General features: G+C 35.6%; 1 pseudogene; it reads right to left on the reverse strand.

The window, feature by feature from the left end:
- Window positions 1-1,382: 1,382 nt before the first annotated feature.
- Window positions 1,383-22,087, reverse strand: LOC122136821 (annotated as a pseudogene).
- Between the last annotated feature and the right edge of the window lie 860 nt (window positions 22,088-22,947).

Below are 22,947 nucleotides of genomic sequence, written 5' to 3' on the forward strand. Positions count from 1 at the left end.
TTAAAGCTAAAATAGCTAGACAATTCAACATTCACTATATACAGAACACAACTTCTTCCAACCATTTCCAAACAAAAGAGGATCTGAAACTTTCACAACAGTAAGAAAAAAAAGGCTTTATATAAAAATGCTATATCATTCTTTCCCAAGTAATGATGTAAAGGTCCATAAAGATTATAATTGTATTCTGAAAATATAAACATCCTAAGACAAACAAGCAATCTACAACAGAATTCCATAACTTTCTAATTAATAAATTTTCATGGCTTCCCGTGTTTATAATTGAAATGCCCATGATTGCTGAATAAGCTTCGCGTCAGGGTCCTGATCACCTGTCGTCGGGGTTTATTCTGAGAGAAACAACCGGCTGGATGTACATTATCCCGCTTATTACACGGCTACTTGCCACATAAGTAAATAATTAGACGCGAAAAATTGATTTGAGTTGAAATATTTGAACGCAAAGCTTCCGTGAAGACAAAATGATTAAGGCAATAAAATAATTAAGACAAAAATGTTTTAAAACCTTACCAGTTTGTAAATTCTCTTATAATCCATTACAGTGTACAAAACAATCGTAGCAAAAATGGCAGCAGCTGTGTTTGTATGAAACGAGAGCGAGTCCGCAATACCAGGATGACATAATTAAATAATTGTACACCATTTTGAATCAAATGTAATATTTTATTAGCTAGACAAATGCAAAGCTTCCACCAAGAAAAAAAAAAAATAGTTCAAGCAAGAGTTACCCGATGATCCTGTGTTTATTAGCTTTTTACAGGTTGTTATCCAGGGATAACATACCTCGGAATGTCGCGACTGACCAATCAGAATCAAGTATTCCACAGAGCCGTGTAATATTGAGTTTTAAAAATCAAAGTTGAACAAAGCTAGAAAAAAAAATATATTCATTATATACATTAGACAACTTTTCCAGACCTGGACATTTAAAAAAAAAAAAATGCCTGGTATTTCCAGGTTGTCTATTGCCATTACAAATACATTTAAAATCTTGGTCACTAACATTCAAAAAAAAAGGCCTTAAGCTGAATATTCTGTCTCTCTTTCAGTCTAATGGTGAGCTGCTGCTGCTGCTGATATCAACCAATAAAAATAAACTCTGTGCAGCACTAAAAGATAATCTACCTTTCCTTTTTTTTTTTTCCAGTGTTTAATCAGCTCATTGCTTTTAAATATTAGCATGCATAACTATTGAAGCACATGAATGACTGTGTCACTAATATTTAGTACAGATACATCTATTGCCATTCATCAGCCAGTATCACAAAGATGATAAAGCATTGATGATCCAGCTCATTTTCCAGCTCTTCTCAACCTAAACTCATCAGCATCCTGGTACTGAACCTTTCTCTTCCAGGCATTTATTTAACCTGAGCATACGTCACTTCACTAGATCCAGCACCTGAGAATATAGAAATAAATTTAAAAATACTGAAATGCATATTTTTAATTTTTGTATATTTCATTTTATTCTTAGATTCTCGATGCTTGTAGATGCAGTTTTCAGTGGCACTTTGTGAATTGTGACTGATGTTTTTACTTTAACACTCACCTTGATGGGTCACCAGGTTCAGTTTAGAGTAAACAGTGTCAGAACCTTCGCTGGTTTTCCCTAAAAGATACCAACAGTTACATTAATATCACTAGTGCTAACTGTGTCTTCAACAGTGATATGAAATACATAATTATATTTATAATATCTCTACAGCTTCTACAGAGAGAATAAAATAATTTTATTTTAAAACAATTACCTCAGAATCACGTATTGTAATTTAGCATGCAATGACCTTCAGGATCAGTGTGAATTTCAACAGTGAACAGCCACAAACAGGTGTTTAGAAAAAATACTGTGGTGGTATTTGTTGCTGTTTACTGATGTGGAAGAAATTAAAACTAAAGGGGCTTTTTATCCCAGAGGTCTTTAGCTCTGCTACACTACTGACATGATCATAAAACCATTGTTTCAGTTTACCTTTGTTTTCTTTATTTATCTTCTGTTTCTCTGTAGACTTGAGTTCAATCTCAGCATAGGTGACGTCAGTAGGTCCGCTTACACTATCTACAGTGAACAACAAAGAAAGGAATAAGACATTTGTTTTTAATAAACTTGCTCTGCAAATATCACAGTGAAATGTAAAACAAAGATGGATTTGATTATTTAGAAAAGATCTACTGCCTTAATAAACATGATCAATATGACATAATTATCTTCTGCAACATCTTTAGTTACCTGTGCTATATGTTTTTATTAATTGTTGCATCAACAGAGTCGTAAATACATTCCTTTAATAAATTAATTCATGAATTAATTCACAATAATAATAAAACCTACTGTCATGCATCTTATTAATTTAAGCCCACAGAAAAAAAAAGTAGTTTTCATGTTGACACTGACTTAAAAAATAAAGCAATCAGCTAAATATTTATTGTGCTATTAACATTCTAAATTAGATATGATATATGTTGTTATGCATTACTGATAATAAAATAAAACAGTATGACATTTAACTGATTGATTAACTGATTTATGGGTTTATGGTTAACAGGTAAAGACTGACCAGACAGCAGTGTGCTGTTTCCCCGCTTGACTCTGGTTCTGTTCTGATGTCTGACTGCTGTTCTGCTGTCGACTGACTCTAGAGGGAGACTGAGATCTTACACCTAAACACACCAATGATTATATAAATGTTCTGAGGAAATAAGATAGTCAGAAAAATGACTTTAATCTCCTTTATGCATACATCTTTGGTAAATAATATAGTGCTATAATTCATGATCTGAATCTTCACCACACATTGGATCTGTTCTAAACCCCAGTGAGCTGCTTCACTGCCTACTGTATGTAGACCGCATCCTAACTGAAACAGAACGTGATAAATGACTCATTTGAAGCACCTTATATATTCACTTTACAACTCATGAAACATTCAAACATTGGAGAGGCTGAAGAACTTGACTTCAATTACATTAATATTTATTGCCATCAGTACTTTTCAGTATTGAATAAGTAACAAACATAGGCTTGTTTAAGTTTGTCTCCCAAACTGAAAAAAAGCTCACAAGGTTTAGGATCAGAGTTAGTGTCTACAAATGTGTCATTAAATTGTAATGTCAGATGATGAACCTTTGTTTTTTTTCTGTTCCGCCACAGCAGGACCAAGAAGACAATAATCAAAATGTGAAAGTCAGTCCTGCAGTCACTCCAGCTATCATGTGACCATCAGATCCTGAGGCTGCTGAAGAAGAGAAACATATATTTAGATCCACATTCCTGTAAATAAGACAGGAACATTTCAATAGTCATCACAGAATTTTTTTTTTTTTTTACTCAGACTCTCACGTTGTACAGTGATATTAACAGGATGATAGTTCTCTCCAGATTCAGACTGACACCAGTACACTCCAGTGTCTGATGTGATGGTGGAGCTGATTGTACATTTAGATCCTGTTTGTGATCCCCTCAGTGATGATGAACAATCTTCCAGCTGCTCATTGTCTGTGTATCTTCTCACTCTCCATCTATCAGAGTTACTCTGGTCCTCACAGCTCAGAGAGAGAGAGACAGATGTGAAGTGTTGAGTTCTGTTGGGACTGATGATCAGAGAGACTGGAGGAGAAACACCTGAGAAGACAATCAATTCTTCACAAACATACGGTGGACTGAGGAGGAAGTTTTGAATTCTGATACTTAGAGTATGTTTTTATCTTACATCGACCTATGAAAAGATCAAGGAAAATGTTCCTACTGGTATTTGAACTCACCAGTGACCCATAGTGGTTGTGTGTTGCTGTAGGTTGTGTTATATGCTGGTTTTTCCTCTCTCTGATCTGCACACATAAACTCCTGTGTGTTTCAGAGCAGCAGAACTGACAGTGTAGTTTCCTCCAGCTCCTCTGCTGCTGTCTGAGAGCAGCTGATAATGATTTCTGTCGTCTGTAAATAGTGACAATGTTCAGTTATCACCTCAAGGAGATATTTCTATCTGATCTGACCCCAATCAATTAGTCTAATTAATATATTCAGGTTGTATACCAGGTATGGATCATGGACCATGTGGCCCTCCATTACATATTTGGGTCAGAACATGCAGATGCATGAATCTTCATTTCAAAATATGTATTATAATTTGTTTTCTTGCTATACCAAAATTCAATATGGTCAATGATCGTAATATTGATTTCAATTTTGTGTTTGGTCAGATTTCACTGAAAATTTCAGACTTAATTTGTTCTGTGGTGTTTATGTCATGTTTGTACACAGAACAGAAGGTCTGGCTACAACATTGAATATCTGGGTGCTGAAGGTTGTGTAGCTTGTTGCTACAATAAAGTGTTGTGTAGAATTTGAACTAGTGACCAATAGCTTTGTTCACTGCTCAGAAAACCCGAACTGTAGAGAGTCTGCAATCAAAAAGGGAAAGTAAGGAAGTCCCTGCCAGAATCAACAGATACGACATTTGACCTGAATGATGTTTTGTACGGTGATCACACGTAACTATAGAAATTTATCAAAACATCAGATTCATCTGCACAGATAGCAGCACCAAAGGACATCTCGTAACATGCAATTTTGTGTTTAACCACAGCTGATGATAGAGATGACAAAGTACCCTACAGCTTTAAATAATCATTTTGACTTGAGTAAAAACTAGCTAATTTACACCACATGAAGCACATTATATCTTACCTGATGAAAACAGTAGAGTGTACCAGCTGAATGTCCAGCCTGTAGAGGAGCCTTTAACCTCACAGATCAGAGTCACTGGATCTCCTTCAGTCAACCACTTCTGTGGAGAAACACTTAAAACTGTCTGGGGTCTATCTGAAATACAGAAATCACTAATTAATAAGATGTTAAACTTGTGTGTGTTTATAAAGAGATAATGAAACTCACCTGATACTGTAAGTGTAACTTCATCACTGATGTTTGATGTTCGTGATCCTCCTCTCTCTGCTCCATAACAGGAGTATTTACCTGCGTCAGACTCAGTAACAGAACTGAATGTGTGTTCCTGATCACTGAAAACACTGTCTGAACCGTCTTTATACCAGCTGTACTTCCAGCTAGTGACTCCTTCACCATCAATGTCACATCTGAGAGTGACTGTCTCTCCTCTGAATACATGTTGATCAGGTTTAATGCTCACTTTGACTTTTGGTCTTTCTGTACAACAACAATTCACAATGAAAATAATGTGTTGTTTTTTTACAGTATAAACACAGTTATTTTATTGTAAAACACATTCTAAATCAAGTAAGACTTTAGTGTTGTTCTTTATAAACTGTTATAGTCACTTGTTCAGTGTCTTCATCTTCCATCAAAAATACTTGCCGTATAGTGTTGTCTAAAGACCCGGTACTTCGGGTACCAAGTCGGTACTAAAAAAATGAAAATGTCACGGTACAAGGTTTCTTTAAGTACCGGTGATACAGAGTACCTGGTCAACCCAGTTCTTGACGCATACAGCGCTATGATCTCCGCGAAGCAGAAAACACGGACGGAATCTCAAAATCCAGTAATGAAACTTATATTTTAATATGGACAGTCACGGAATTTGTCAAAGTTAGCATAAATTAATCAAATCAAATCTCCATATGGATCAGTATCTGTAAATGTTAAGCCGCAAAAGTTGGTTGAAATATGAATCCTGCATGTTCTGCGCGTCTCTGTGAATGAATGAATGAATGTCAGACGTGCGGGGTGTGTTTACTACAGAGACTGAAGCGCGTGACGCTTGCAGTAATTTCAGCAATCTGCCGTCTCAATGAGGACATAAATACATAAACAAACATCACCAGAACTGTTCTGAGTCACTTCACAAGCATTTTTACTGTTTCATTTAAGTAAAACCAGTGTCAATTTAAAGGTATTCACCGCAACCCAGGGTTTCCCACACATTGATTTATTACAATATCAAAACTGACCGCCACAAATAGATTTTCCAAAAGGCTTTGACTTCAGTGAATAAACATGAGCACTGCACGTTTCAAAATCAAAAACCAAAGCAGGTGTTTTTATATCACTGTATTTCCGAAGGAAATCGACTGTATTTAGAAAATTCTCGATTTCATTTTCATTTTGCATGTAATGCTTGATAAGGCAGCGGAGAATCCTGTATCTCTCCCGCTCTTAAAGCGCCTCCTGCTGGCAGAAAATGAATTTGCATATAAATGTAGATATGGGGCGGGGGAGTGTAGGCTGTGGGAAACACTGCAACCCGTCAAAATAAAAGTTCATTTTTACATAAAGGCATTGTGCTAGAAATATTACTATTATTTAGTAGAATGTATGTGATACTGCTACTACTGTTGAAAAAATTAATAAAAATCAAACCTAATGGTTAGAGAGTTGGACTTGCAATCCAAGGATTGTGAGTTTGAGTCTCGGGCCGGCAGGAATTGTAGGTGGGGGGAGTGAATGTACAGCGCTCTCTCCACCTTCAGAAATAGTGCAGGACAAGTTTAATATTATTTTAATGTTGTGGCCGATAAATATTAAAAATCAATCATAAATGGCTGCCCACTGATCCGGGTGTGTGTTCACGGTGTGTGTGTGTTCACTGCTGTGTGTGTGCACTTTGGATGCGTCACTTTTTTTTTTTTTATTCCGAGTATGGGTCCCCATACTTGGCTGTATGTCACGTCACTTTTTTTTTTTTTATTTTTTTTATAAAACTTTATTTTTTACAGAAATAAATCACACAATATTTCTTCCATGTTTTAATTTTAATAGCAAATACCCTTTATTTAACAAAAAATTAAATGTGTTTAAATTTCATTGATTAAAAGACAAATTAAATTTGGGTGAAACTTGTTTACTGTTTTTCATAATTATATAACTTGTAGAAAAACTTTAAACACAGTTGTAAATAAGTATAAAGAATGGCATTGGCTTTATTTTTAGTGATAAAAAGTGTGTGTTTTTTTTAAATTAGCATATTTTTGTGTTTTGCTACAAAAAACAATGGATTTTCACTGGAATACTGAAATTTTGGTACCGTGACAACACTACACTGCAGAGGATCCACTTGCCGTATATTATCACTGTTACTGGTTCACTGTAATTTGTGTAAAGTCCTCTTTGTGCTCTGCACCTGTACTCTCCTCCATCAGAGACTTTAACTGAATTGATTGTTTTAGTTGCAGCTTCAGTAGATTCAGTGTTTGAGCCTTTTATCCAGATAAACACCCATCTAACCCATATTTGATCCACCTCACATCTCAGAGTAACTGAGTCTCCAGTGAACAGTGAACTCTGTGGCCACACAGTCAGAGTTGGTTTGGGAATATCTGTCAATATAAGGTCATTGGGAGTGTGAGTTGTGAATGTTTTTCAGCAGATCTCATCCTCTCACTAGTAAATCATTAGTGCATTTTAATTTCACAGACAATGGAAGAAATATAGCTGCTAGCACCAATTATGGAGCTGAACAATGCCAACATTCACTTGAGACAATACAAAGAGTTAAGGACAACAGAGGTTTAATTTTAAGGCAACCGTAAGGCGTTTAAATCAACAACCCAAAGCTTAACACATTGTGCCACACCACCTGCAGCAGTCACAGAGACACACCAGTCACTGAAGCTTTGCAAAGGTACAGCAGTTTATGTTAAAATTTTAAAAAAACTGGATAAATTAGTGTAGTTTCTGACCAACAGGTGGTGCTGTCCAACCAATGTGGTCTACACATGCCTAGAATACCTATGAATAATATTCAGTGCTGGAGACTAACCAACACTGTCATAAAGCAAAAAAAAATAAAATTGTATTACACCCTCCAAATATCTGGCCTCAGTGAGATTGCTTTGATTGACTCTTATGGGGAGAGATTTTTTTTTTTTTTTTTTTATCTATATAAGTATCTGATGCGCTCCTCCCGAACCTTGTTAATAAAACATTATATAATCAATACTTGGTGTACTGTACATGTACACTGATACATTGTCACCAAGGAAAAGTATCGCTATACTCTTCTGTATCATTTTTTCTCCCCACCCCCTTTTCATCATCACAGCAGAGAACTGTTTAGGAAACGTCAAGCCAACAGTCTGAACACAAACAGAGGAATAAATACACTCTTACTAACTGTGTACTAGTGAATATCTGCTTAAGACAACAGAGACATTAACTATGAAAAACAAACCAACAGATCTGATTACAAAACACACACTGAATGACTGAACAAACACTGATCTACAACACAACAGAGTACATTTCTCTTCACAAACAGCACTAACTGCACACTTCCTCTCTCAAACTCATCTTTCACTCACAGATCATGGACTAGAGCTGGGTTTGAAACTCTGAGAGCAGCATGAAAAAAAAAAAAAGCAGGAACACTAAATCACTTTATCCTAATCATAATATAAGAGCAATAAACGTCTATAAATTATAGAGGAAGATTTCAGTAGTGTTTATTGATGTACAGTCTCACCTCTGACTGAGATCCAGCTCTTGGGTGACTCTCCTCTCTCTCTGGGTGTTTGCAGGAGTAGAAACCCTCATGTGACTTTGAGACAGTAGAGATGATCATCTCTGTAGTTTGACTCTGGATGAGTGATCCATCTTTATAGAAATCAGCTCTGAGGTTTGGTGAATGTTTATATAAACAGCGTAGAGTCAGAGAATCTCCTTCAGTCACAGGATGAACAGGACTCTCCAGAATCACATCAACTATGTGCTGATTGTAAACATGAGCTGACAAATAGTCAGAATATAGTATGAATACATAAACAATGTGATGACAATAATAATAAATAATAATAATAGTAATAATAATAATGCATTTTATTTAGAGGCACCTTTCAAAATGTAAAATCTTTATGAGCGAGTCATTAAGTTATGAATCATTTTTTTACTAGTAAACTACAATTAGACTACACCAATTTTTACTAAAAAACAACATTTTTTAAATTACATTTTTTAAACTCTGATATTATTATACTAGTTATTTTGTTTAGTTGCCTGTTTTTTTTCAGAAACATGGTGGGAGAATAATGATATCTATTTTAAAAATAAAATATTGATACAATATGTAGTTAATATAAATATGAAAAATAATACTTCTTTCTAAAGAAATTTGTGAACTATATTTGCTCAATAATGTTCATAGCATTTTGAGTTTGTTCAATACTCTTTTTGAGTATGAATAAATATTTTCATTCTCAGAGTTATTTTAAATAGGACAAGGACAATCAAGACTTAGATAAGTAATAAACTGTATTTCTAAATCAGTAAATCTGCTAATATTGTCTTAAATAAAGTCTGATGTTGTAAATTGTAATTTGTGGCCCTTCATGTTTTATGTAGTTTAAAATGCGGTCCGCTTGGCCTCTGAACTTCAGTAGCTCTGGTCTAGCGGATTCGTTGTCATTTTAGGAATAAGATTGTATGTGTGACTGAATCAAAATCACAATCCGCTCTTTAAATCTGAAACTTAAAACAAGGGCTTTGAGAAATGAATGAATACAGAAACAGACTCACTGTGTACAGTGATATTAACAGGATGATAGTTCTCTCCAGATTCAGACTGACACCAGTACACTCCAGTGTCTGATGGGACGGTGGAGCTGATTGTACATTTAGATCCTGTTTGTGATCCCCACAGTGATGATGAACAATCTTCCAGCTGCTCATTGTCTGTGTATCTTCTCACTCTCCATCTATCAGAGTTACTCTGGTCCTCACAGCTCAGAGAGAGAGAGACAGATGTGAAGTGTTGAGTTCTGCTGGGACTGATGATCAGAGAGACTGGAGGAGAAACACCTGAGAAGACACTTTCAGCTACAATTTGGAAATCAAGTCAAAACAGTTTTTTATTGATTTAACACTTTACACAATGTACAATGTTTCAAAGCACCACCTTTTCATTAAAATATGACAGTTCAAATATCTGAAAATTCATAAGTTATCACTGAGTATTTCTAGTTAAAAGTTCATAAACAAAATTACAGCTTAATATATTTGTCATTATGCTGTCAGCAGTGGCGGTTCTACATTGAATCACTCCCTGGGCGAGACCCCCTTCGTAAAATGATATTTTATTCATATGTTATGCTATGTCCTCTGTAGTGGACACTAGGACTCAGTTGTTTAAAAAATAAAATTACATGAAATTATATGTATAGGCAAAACAATGAGATTTTTTTTCAATCACCAATAACTTTTTGGGTTTCAGGAATTTTTTTTAACAAAAATTTGTATAAAGATGATTCTCAACTATGTTATGAAAGATATAATGGAATGAATTAATACACCATTTTACTTTATGCAATATGTGGGTAAAACGGCCATAAATTAATATTCATATTCAATGCAATGTATCTATACACAGTGTCAAATTTGCATATTAATGTGTTCTTGGAGCAACATTTAAATGAAAAAAAGAAGTGTAATAATTGGAGTAATAACTGGCAACATTTAAATAATAATATCTAATATTATTATATAATTTATTTCCATATTCACTTATTGTGTCTCCAAAAATGCCTGATAAACATGATTTAAGTCCTGATGTCCTATACAGTGGACATGTATGAAATCAAGGCCCTGTTCTGTAACAGAAAGTCAGTTTTTTGATTTGAAACCCCATAACGTTTTGACAAAACGTCTGAGATGTTGGTTTATAAAATACAATTTGAAAAGTAGTCCGATTTAAATTATAATTACACAGATTTGAAAATTCCTTTGGCTAATTACAGGGCCAAACGTTACCCAAATGATAGAACTAAATAATAACTCAACTTGTAACAGTTTTGTTACAAAGCACAATATTATGGTGAAATTAGATCTCGTGTTTGTTGAGTTAAAACAAATTATTGTTGTATAAGCATAGCAAGCATCATAGCAAAAAGGCTAACAAACTTAAGGGGGTCTCTCTCTCGCGCACGTTCGCTCTCTCTCTCGGATACACTCGCTCTCTCTCTCTCTCTCGGCGTTCGCGTCACTTTTTGTTCAGCCCGGCGCCTCATACACGGCAGCTTCTCAGCAAGCAAGGCGCCAATTTGCCAATTCCCCACACAGTGAAATGATAGATAATAGGAAACCGCTTCACGGCAGCGGCTCAGAGGATTATTATTATATTTTTTTAACTGCTCATGCCGCCCCCCGTGCCGGGCGATTGCCCGGTTCGTCGTTCGCCCGGGCCAAGAACCGCTACTGTCAGCAAGCACACCAAAGAAAAACTGTGACAACCAACAAAAACCCTCAATAAGATGCTGGAAAAAAACATCTTGGGAGAAACTAGACTTGACTCAGGAGTCGGTTCAAACTAAACAGTGTGAACCTTGTACTATTTATAGTTAGCTGAGCTTGTATATTAATTAACTACAATATAATTATAGGCATTTTATACTAACAGATATTAATCAAACTATAAAATAACTGAACATTGATCTATATATGATCAATCACATAAAAACTGCTGAAAAAAAAAACAATCCATAATTTATCAATCACATAAAAAAAAATAAAAAATTAATTTCATAATGGAAACACTCTTTATTAAAGGGGTCAGATTACACATTTTATTACACCTATTTGATTATTTTCCCTCAATTCACTTATCTACATGTGCCACAATAGATATATTTTGTTTTTTTTATGAAAATTTTCCACCATTAGAATTACATGTTTTACATTTTTGCAGTAGTCAAGGTTATAGTGATTAGTTTGCTCTGATTGTCTCTGCTAGTAGAGACAGTATAACTGCACGACAGCAAAAGCATCTTTCTCCATTTACACCATTAAAAATAGATGTTTATTATGATGGAATATAATTTTAAGGCACACCAATCTCTAAAAAGATCAAGGAAAATTTCAGCACTGTCTCATTCGTTCTGTGATTCAGTTTGAACTCACCAGTGACCCAAAGTAGCTGTTTGTTGCTGTAGGTTGTGTAATAGGGTGGTTTTTTCTCTCTCTCTGCTGTGCACATATAAACTCCTGTGTGATTCAGAGCAGCAGAACTGACAGTGTAGTTTCCTCCAGCTCCTCTGCTGCTGTCTGAGAGCAGCTGATAATGATTGCTGTTGTCTGTATGAAGTGAGAATGTGCAGTTACCTCAAGAAATGATCAGTAATTTTTACATGAGTCTTATAAATTACATTTGTTGGTATAATCAGTATTCAGATTGATTACATTTTTTAAACCTGTAATATATTTTATGAAACCACTTTATTCAGATGTTATTACATGAAGCACATTATATCTTACCTGATGAAGCAGTTAGAGTGTACCAGCTGAATGTCCAGCCTGTAGAGGAGCCTTTAACCTCACAGATCAGAGTCACTGGATCTACGTTCAGTCAACCACTTCTGTGGAGAAACACTTAAAACTGTGTCGGGTCTACCTGAAAATACAGATTTCTTTCTTTTTTATTCTTCTTTTTTTTCTTTAACTACAGTACAGACCAAAAGTTTGGAACATTACTATTTTTGATGGTTTTGAAAGAAGTTTCTTCTGCTCATCAAGCCTGCATTTATTTTAACAAAAATACAGAAAAAACTGTAAAATTGTGAAATATTATTACAATTTAAAATAATTGTTTTTAAAATTTATTATACTTTAAATTATCATTTATTTCTGTTATGCAAAGCTGAATTTTTAGGATCATTATCACATGATCCTTTAGAAATCATTCTAATATGATGATTCATTATCAAAGTTGGAAACAGTTCTGCTGCTTAATATTTTTTCAGAACATGTGATACTTTATAGGATAAAAAAAAAATCATAATAAATCAGAATATTAGAATGATTTCTAAATGATCATGTGATAGACTGGATGTTACATGTGACACTGAAGGCTGGAGTAATGATGCTGAAAATTCAGCTTTGGCATCACAGGAATAAATTTTTTTTTTTAAGTATATTCAAATAGAAACCAATTATTTTAAGTTGTAATAATATTTCACAATATTACTGTTTTTTTCTCTGTATTTTTGATCAAATAAATGCAGGCTTGATGAGCAGAAGAAACTTCTTTCAAAAACAGTAAAAATAGTAATGTTTCCAAACTTTTGGTCTGTACTGTATATAGTACATTTTGTCACTAAATGTATCATTTTGGGCTAAAACAAAAAAAGAAAAGAAAAAAGATTTAGATTGTTTATATTCAGGTTCATGTTTGTAAAAACCATTCAGTTTTCACTTTGTTATTAAAAACTTTTTTCGAATGATTGAGCTAACGATTAGGAATGGCACAGAATAATCATCATAATAAATTTCATTATGGCACAGCAGATACATTATGGCAAAGTTATTAAACAATACATTTTAGGGTCTCTCAAGGTAAAATAAGAATATTATAAAAATGCTTAATAGCTGTAGGCTCATTTACTTGGAGCATTACCTACGTCAGGTAAATCATTACGACAATCACTAACCATGACACAATCTATAAATTATTTTGCATATTAACAATTATAAACAGAATCAGAATCAGAAAGAGCTTTATTGCCAAGTATGCTTGCGCATACAAGGAATTTGTTTTAGTGAACTAATCAGAATCAGAATCAGAATCAGAAAGAGCTTTATTGCCAAGTATGCTTGCGCATACAAGGAATTTGTTTTAGTGACATAAGCTTCCAGTACACAAAAGACAACAACACACAGTCAAAAAAATAAAAAATAAAAACCCTTTGCAGATAAATAAGTGTATAAACAATTGTGCTATAAATGATAATGGAATTGGATTGCGTAAGATGCAGGGATGTACTAGGATGAAGGGGTAACAAATAAATATAAGGATATTGCACATTTTTATTGTATAAGTGGGGAGCATTTACCTGTTCATGAGGTAGATTGCCTGGGGGAAGAAACTGTTTTGTGCCTGACTGTCCTGGTATTTGCGGCTCTGAAGCGCCGGCCAGATGGCAAGAGTTCAAAGATGGGGTAACTTGGGTGTGAGGGATCCAGAGTGATTTTCTGAGCCCTTTTCCCCACTCTGGATGTATACAGTTCTTGAAGGGTGGGCAGGGGAGTACCAATAATCCTTTCAGCAGTCCGAACCGTTCTCTGTTGTCTTCTGATGTCTGATTTTTGTAGCTGAACCAAACCACACAGTTATTGAAGTGCACAGGACAGACTAATATTTTCAGACTAATATTTTCAGAGTCGCTTTAACACGAAACAGGAAACTCATGATATTCAATATATGCTCCGCCCAGTGACACGAAATATCTCTGACACCGAATATTTCAGAACACCGGTCCTCGCGTCTTTTCATTCGGGCACGAGCGAATCACGTGTCCCACCACTCCCGCACCCAAAACACTTCATCAGTTCTGTAGTTTACATGTAGGCTACAGTACAATCAAAATCTTCAACCTTGAACTTAAAACCAAGTTCAACTCTTCATCATTTTTCTTAAGAATCGAACTTGTTTCCTAAAAGACCCCACATGTTTAAGATGAGGAGATTTGCAACTGATAGGAATCATTTTTTTAATCGGTGACACTAATTTTCCATATCTCCCTAGCTCTTTTTCCAAAAGCTCATTCTTCAAAAACAGGGGTGCATTCGAAATAATGACCTTTTTTACAGGACTTATCATTGACAGAACTGGTGTGTGTGTCATTAATGGTAATCTCGCTCTCAAGCAAACGGTTTACTTTATCCATACTCATCCAAAAAAATGACAACTGCACTATTCATCCTGGAAGCCAACTTAATACTTTCAAAGCCAACAAACTCACCTACCGCGAGACTACAATCGCGTTAACTTCTGAAAACTAAACTGCTCTCCTGCAGCCATGCTGACCAGCTACGCCGACAGCCACCGCCTCCAAGAGAGAAAGAAAACTAAAAACCACTAAGGGAGAAAGATAATGTAAAGAAATTTTTGAAAACTCACACACTGCACCACACTCTCGAACAGCACTCGCCACGCTCACACCACTCACACACACGCAGAGAGAGAGAGAGAGAGAGAGAGAGAGAGAGGTAATGCTGAATCACTCCATTTCTATTTTTATTTTTATTTTCTATTTCTATTTCTATATTATATATTTCTATTTCTAGATTTATTTTAAAACATATTGGTATACTGTACATGTACACTGATACATTGTCACCTAGGAAAGTATCGCTATACTCTGCTGTATCATTTTTTCCTCCCACCCCTTTTCATCATCACAGCAGAGAACTGTTTAGGAAACGTCAAGCCAACATCTGAACACAAACAGAGAAATAAATACACTCTTACTAACTGTGTACTAGTGAATATCTGCTTAAGACAACAGTAGGGATGGGACGATACACTTAAACTCACGATACGATGCACCTCGATATGCCAGGGTCACGATACGATACGTCACGATACGATATCAAAATACCATAAAAAAAAGAAAATATTACTGTATAACAACTTATTTATTTTTGTTTCAGCTGCACACAGGGAAACACAAGGCCTAACGGCCCAAACACAAACAAGAACACTCCCTTAGTGCTGCTCTAATCCTAGGTTAAGTTATCTCAGGACTGGTTCTTCTTCAAAAAAACTAACATATCAACATGTTCTGGTTGTAATCAGTGATCTTTGAGCAGACACAATGTCTCCTGCTGTGGAAAAGACACGCTCACTGGGCACTGACCGTAGCAGGAATGCAAAGGTAGGCTTTGGCCAGGGGGGCAAGTATGGGGTAAGCATATGCATTAACTTTCCACCACTCAAGTGGACTACTGTTGAGTGGGATAGGAATCCCATTTCTGTAGGAGAGTATCTCCATTTCAATCCCTCTGCTGGACTGCACTGTCTTTCAATCCTTCACTCCCTCCCTCTCTCACAGACACACGCACACAGACGACTCTCTCTCTCTCTCTCTCTCTCATCGACTAATAAAAAAAATAATATGAGAAATAAGTTTTCGGGCTCTGGCCTACACATACAGAGTTACACACACGCGCAGGGCACCTCATTTTTTTTTTTTCAATAAAAGTTAGCCTACCTGGTTGCGCTGCTCATGAAGTGCTGAAGCTTTTTCACGTATTCGGGCATAGACGGACTCGCGTTGCCGTCTTTGTCTTTTTTAATGAGAAAGCCAAAATACTGCCAGACATATGACTTGTATCCAGGCGGAGCGTCCTCAATTTCGACCTCATTTGACTCCATGGTCGGCTGTTTGGGGGCAAGGCAGTTGGTGCTAATGCTAATAATATTTGTTAGCTCGCTGCAGTGTTGTTATTGCAACATGCGCTGGCTTGACGTTACGACGTACCGCACCGTTCCCCGGATATAATTTTTTTTTTCATTTAGTTTTTTTACCCTGCCACCATAGACTGTATGTCTGCCCCATATACATACACACAAATATAATACACTAAATTATTTATATACTACGCAAATCATGCAGCAGTGCCATCTATCTTTATTTCGCGATCCATTTTTTTCGACCTCGATGCGTTTCGTCACGTTTTGTATCGCGATATTTTGTCAAACGATATTTCGTATCACCAACTGTCAACAGAGACATTAACTATGAAAAACAAACCAACAGATCTGATTACAAAACACAAACTGAATGACTGAACAAACACACTGATCTACAACACAACAGAGAATATTTCTCTTCACAAACAGCACTAACTGCACACTTCCTCGCACAAAATCATCTCTCACTCACAGATCATGGACTAGAGCTGGGTTTGAAACTCTGAGAGCAGCATGAAAAAAAAAGCAGGAACACTAAATCACTTTATCCTAATCATAATATAAGAGCAATAAACATCTATAATTATAGAGGAAGATTTCAGTAGTGTTTATTGATGTACATTCTCACCTCTGACTGAGATCCAGCTCTTGGGTGACTCTTCTCTCTCTGGGTGTTTGCAGTAGTAGAAACCCTCATGTGACTTTGAGACAGTAGAGATGATCATCTCTGTAGTTTGACTCTGGATGAGTGATCCATCTTTATAGAAATCAGCTCTGAGGTTTGGTGAATGTTGATATAAACAGTGTAGAGTCAGAGTATCTCCTTCAGTCACAGGATGAACAGGACTCTCCAGAATCACACCGACTACAGAAACAGAGGAAACATGAGCTGATTGCAAATAGTCAGAAAAGTAATAAACTGTATTTCTAAATCAGTAAATCTGCTAATATTGTCCTAAATAAAGTCTGATGATGTAAATTGTGATTTGTGGCCCTTCATGTTTTATGTAGTTTAAATGCGGTCCGCTTGGCCTCTGAACTTCAGTAGCTCTGGTCTAGCGGATTCGTTGTCATTTAGGAATAAGATTGTATGTGTGACTGAATCAAAATCACAATCCGGCTCTTAAAATCTGAAACTTAAAACAAGGGCTTTGAGAAATGAATAAATACAGAAACATAGACTCACTGTGTACAGTGATATTAACAGGATGATAGTTCTCTCCAGATTCAGACCGACACCAGTACACTCCAGTGTCTGATGTTCCGGTGGAGCTGATTGTACATTTAGATCCTGTTTGTGATCCCCACAGTGATGATGAACAATCTTCCAGCCCCCAACTGTCTGTGTATCTTCTCACTCTCCATCTATCAGAGTTACTCTGGTCCTCACAGCTCAGAGAGAGAGAGACAGATGTGAAGTGTTGAGTTCTGCTGGGACTGATGATCAGAGAGACTGGAGGAGAAACACCTGAGAAGACACTTTCAGCTACAATTTGGAAATCAAGTCAAAACAGTTTTATTGATTTAACACTTTACACAATGTACAATCAAAATAATATCTGAAAATTCATAAAGTTATCACTGAGTATTTCTAGTTAAAAGTTCATAAACAAAATTTACAGCTTAATATATTTGTCATTATGCTGTCAGCAGTGGCGGTTTCTACATGAATTACACCCTGGGCGAGACCCCCTTCGGAAAAATGATATTTTTATTCATATGTTATGCTATGTCCTCTGTAGTGGACACTAGGACTCAGTTGTTTAAAAAATAAAAACACAAGAAATTATATGTATACAAAAAAAAAAAGATATTTTTTTCAACAACCAACAACAACTTTTTTTTTATATGGATTTTTTATTTTTTACCAAAATTTGTATAAAGATGATTCTCAACTATGTTATGAAAGATATAATGGAATGAATTGATACACCATTTTACTTTATGCAATATGTGGGTAAAATGGCTATAAATTAATATTCATATTCAATGCAACGTATCTATACACTGTGTCTAATTTGCATATTAATGTGGTCTTGGAGAAACATTTAATGAAAAAAGAACTGTAATAATTGGAGTAATAATTGGCAACATTTAAATAATATCTAATATTTCATAGGAATACTGATGTATAATTTATTTCCATATTCACTTGTTGTGTCTCCAAAAATGCCTGATAAACATGATTTAAGTCCTGATGTCCTCTATAGTGGACATGTATGAAATCAAGGCCCTGTTCTGTAACAGAAAGTCATTTTTTGATTTGAAACCCCATAACGTTTTGACAAAACGTCTGAGATGTTGGTTTATAAAATACAATTTGAAAAGTAGTCCGATTTAAATTATAATTACACAGTATTAAAAATTCCCTTGGCTAATTACAGGGCCTAACGTTAATTACTGAACTGATGGAAATAAATAATAACTGAACTTGTAACAGTTTTGTTACAAAGCACAATATTATGGTGAAATTAGATCTCGTGTTTGTTGAGTTAAAACCAAATTATTGTTGTATAAGCATAGCAAGCATCATAGCAAAAAGGCTAACAAACTTAAAGGGGTCCTATTATGCTCTTTTACAAGGTCTTGATTTTGTTTTTATTCGTGACATGTATTTATAATATTATGAATGAAATGTGCGTTATTTGGAAGAAAGTGAGGTGTGACTCCGTTCCCCTTTCCCTTTTTTTTCCTTCTCACACAGCTTCTGTACACGGCTATGACTTCGCGCGCATTTTCGGTCTCTCTCGCGCACTCTCAGACTGACTCGCTCTCTCTCGGATACACTCGCTCTGATTTAATGGATGTGTGACAAGCTACATAGGTGGCTACCTTCAGCTCAGCTCTCTGTCTTGACTCGTTCTGTTTGGAGACCGCGAACCCAATGTCTGTAAGCCTCATTGAGGAGAACGGTGCTGCATTTTTTTTATGTTTCTCTGTGCTAGCATGTTGTACGAGGTCCGCATGGTGTGCACGTATTTCACACTTACATACTCTGAACAGTGCTTTTGAGTCGTCCCCCACGACGGGTTGAATCCATTCTTTTACTCCTTTCTCCCGTATTTCGCCCACTTTGTCTTAGGTATTTGTTCCTCCAAAAAACTCTCCGACAGTCCAGTCAGTCACCATCAGTCGCAACTCGCGCGCATTCATTTAAAGTTTTACGTCGTTCCCCTCCACTCCCTTGTGCGCAGGAACCCATATAAATCCTACTCTTATGCTCTGTTGGTTGATTTTAAAAATGATTTGATTAATTTCATCTAGTAGATCCTGTCTACATGTAGACTTTCCACTCTGAATGCATGCTAGTGAGCGGCCCCAAAGCAACAAAGGAAGAGGGACTGCCTAACCACATAGGCAACTGACTACCCATACATCACGGGTGCAGAATTATTGCTATCATTTCTGCTGAAAAATGGCCAGATGGTCTGTTATCCTTTTTTTATATTAACATTATACTTTAAAATGTGGACTGCAACCCCTGCTTTCCCAGTCTGATCTTTTGATGCGTCTGTGTAAATCTGAACTGTGTCATCATAATTTATGTCAATATATTGCTGAACATTTTGATATATCCCTGATTTAATTATGTTCTTAACTTCCAAATCTACTCTGGGAGAACAAAACATGGCGCTGTTCTTCAGGTTTACCGGTTTTGCATCAATTTGGGAAACAGGTGAACTTCGGAACAGCAGCACATGAAATACCGAATTGAGCAAAATTATGATATCGTACCGTTTTAAATATAATGGATACCGGTATTTTTCCAGTACCGGTATACCGCACATCCCTAAGTGATTAGTTTGCTCTGATAGTCTCTGTTACTAGAGACAGTAACTACACGACAGCAAAAGCATCTTTCACCATTAAAAACATAAAAAAAATATGATTAAAAATAATCAAAATAAATTTAAGGCACACCAATCTCTAAAAAGATCAAGGAAAATTTCAGCACTGTCTCATTCGTTCTGTGATTCAGTCTGAACTCACCAGTGACCCATAGTAGCTGTTTGTTGCTGTACCATGCGTAATAGACTGGTTTTCCTCTCTCTACTTCACACACATAAACTCCTGTGTGTTTCAGAGCAGCAGAACTGACAGTGTAGTTACCTCCAGCTCCTCTGCTGCTGTCTGAGAGCAGCTGATAACGTTTACTGTAGTCTGTATAAAATATATTTTATGAGTTACCTCAAGAAATGATCAGTAATTTTAAAATGAGTCTTATAAATTACCTTTGTTGGTATAATCAAAGTATTCAGATTGATTACTTTTTTTAAACCTGTAATATATTTTATGAAACCACTTTATTCAGATGTTATTACATGAAGCACATTATATCTTACCTGATGAAGCAGTTAGAGTGAACCAGCTGAATGTCCAGCCTGTAGAGGAGCCTTTAACCTCACAGATCAGAGTCACTGGATCTCCTTCAGTCAACCAGTTCTGTGGAGAAACACTTAAAAACTGCTTTGGGGACATCTGAAATACAGAAATCACTAATTAATAAGATGTTAAACTTGTGTGTGTTTATGAAGAGATGATGAAACTCACCTGATACTGTCAGTGTAACTGCGTCACTGATGTGTGATGTTCGTGATCCTCCTCTCTCTGCTCCATAACAGGAGTATTTACCTGCGTCAGACTCAGTAACAGAACTGAATGTTTGTTCCTGTAGTTCACTGAAAACACTGTCTGAACCGTCTTTATACCAGCTGTACTTCCAGCTAGTGACTCCTTCACCATCAATGTCACATCTAAGAGTGACTCTCTCTCCTCTGAATACATGTTGATCAGGTGTAATGTTCACTTTGGCTTTTGGTCTTTCTGTACAACAACAATTCACAATGAAAATAATGTGCTGCTGCTTTTACTGTCTGGATGAACACAGTTACTTGATTGTAAAACATACATCAGATGAGACTGTTACAGTCATTTATAAAAGATCTGTCAATATACAATCAATGGGAATTTGGAAACATGAATTGTGAAAGTTTTTCAATAAGTTTTCCAACTGTGTTAAATCAAATTAAATTGTTCTTGTCTTAAAATGATTACAGAGTGAATGTAATAAATATATCTGTTGGCTTTGATAGACTTATGTTTTTGGTGTCTTTTTTGTCACACCTCATAATTGTCACTTGAATAATTCAACTTGTTTAAAGTGCATTTATAATCATAATTAAATGTAAGTAATTCTCAGTTGGTTTGTAACAGTTACTGTAGAATCACTCGTATGTGATGAAATACATGAATCAAATTCACTCACCTTCAGTTTGTTCAGAGTGGATGTTTGAAATCAGCACTAAAACACAAAGAGAAAACTCATTATAGTGTGAACATGGTCAACTGTGTATTTTACAGCATCTTATAACTGGTCTAGAGCTAATGGCTTCTGTACGAGTGTAATCCAATTAAAATATTTAAGATTCAAAACTCAAAAATAGTGTGTACTTTCTGAGTCTTGAGTGAATTTCAGTTTTAAGGAATTTTCTTTAAAAAAATAAACTGTTCAGGGAATAAGAACAAAGACAAACTCTTACTAACTGTGTACTAGTGAATATTACAGCAACAGCGACAATAAGTGTAAAACAAACCAACAGAACTGATTCCACAAAGCACAAAACTGAATGACTGAACAAACACACTGATCTACAACACAACAGAGTGCATTTCTCTTCACAAACAGCACTAACTGCACACTTCCTCTCTCAAAATCATCTCTCACTCTTACAGTATATCCTGGACTAGAGCTGGGTTTGAAACTCAGAGAGCAGCGAGAAAAGAAAAAAAAATCCAGAAACACTACATACCTTGATCCTTTTTATAATATAATAGTAATCAACATATTAAAATACATGAAATACATAGAGAAAATAATACTCACAGAGCACAAGAGGAAGTTGTCTGAGCTCCATGACTGAATGATGACAGACAGTTAAAGACACAGACAACCTGCGGTCAGATCTTTAGAAACATCAGGACAGATTCAAGACGCACAAATCTACTATGTAATTTACCATGTATTTAGTACCTCATGTGTGACAGAAAATCATTTGATGTATTTGATAATCTTGTAACATGTTTTCACAAAATATCAAACTTTTTCTAAAGATTTTCTACAGAAATGTTGTCAAGAATCATTCAGTATCAAATTGAACAATAATTATTTGCTATTATGAAAAGTTATATTCTGGTGTGTTTAATGAACAAGGAAAATGAAACAATATTTTAACGTCTCTTTATTGTTATGGTGGTAATCGCTGTATTGATAATTATGTATTAATATGGAAATAGTGAACAACTGCTGCTCCTCCTTCTCTGGTTAGTGTGGTGGAGCTGAAAGAGAACAAGCCAAACCACAACTACGAGCTCATAACATTAAAACAATCTATCACACACTGACACTAATTTTTACCTAGCTAAAACAGTTTAATATTACACACAAACACAGACAAATAATCAAACACAGACAAGGGATGGACATTAAAACAAATTTAATGATTATGATTTCAGTTAATGAATCCATACTCTTAACAGTTTGATTATTGATTCTTATAGCTCCCAGACGTCTGTTTCAATTGTGTAAAAAGGTCTTTTATTGTCATTTGAACAGTTTACACATGGTTGTAAAAGCACTGCAGTGTGTGAGATACTGAAGACTCTGAACAACAACAAAAGCACAGCGATGCCAAACACAGAAGAACAATATAACATGACAACAATGTCTTGTCTTTCTTGCTTAAGTTTTTGATGTCTTTTGAAGGAACAATTTATT

This window comes from Cyprinus carpio, chromosome B3, assembly GCF_018340385.1.
Source record: "Cyprinus carpio isolate SPL01 chromosome B3, ASM1834038v1, whole genome shotgun sequence".
NCBI lineage: Eukaryota > Metazoa > Chordata > Actinopteri > Cypriniformes > Cyprinidae > Cyprinus > Cyprinus carpio.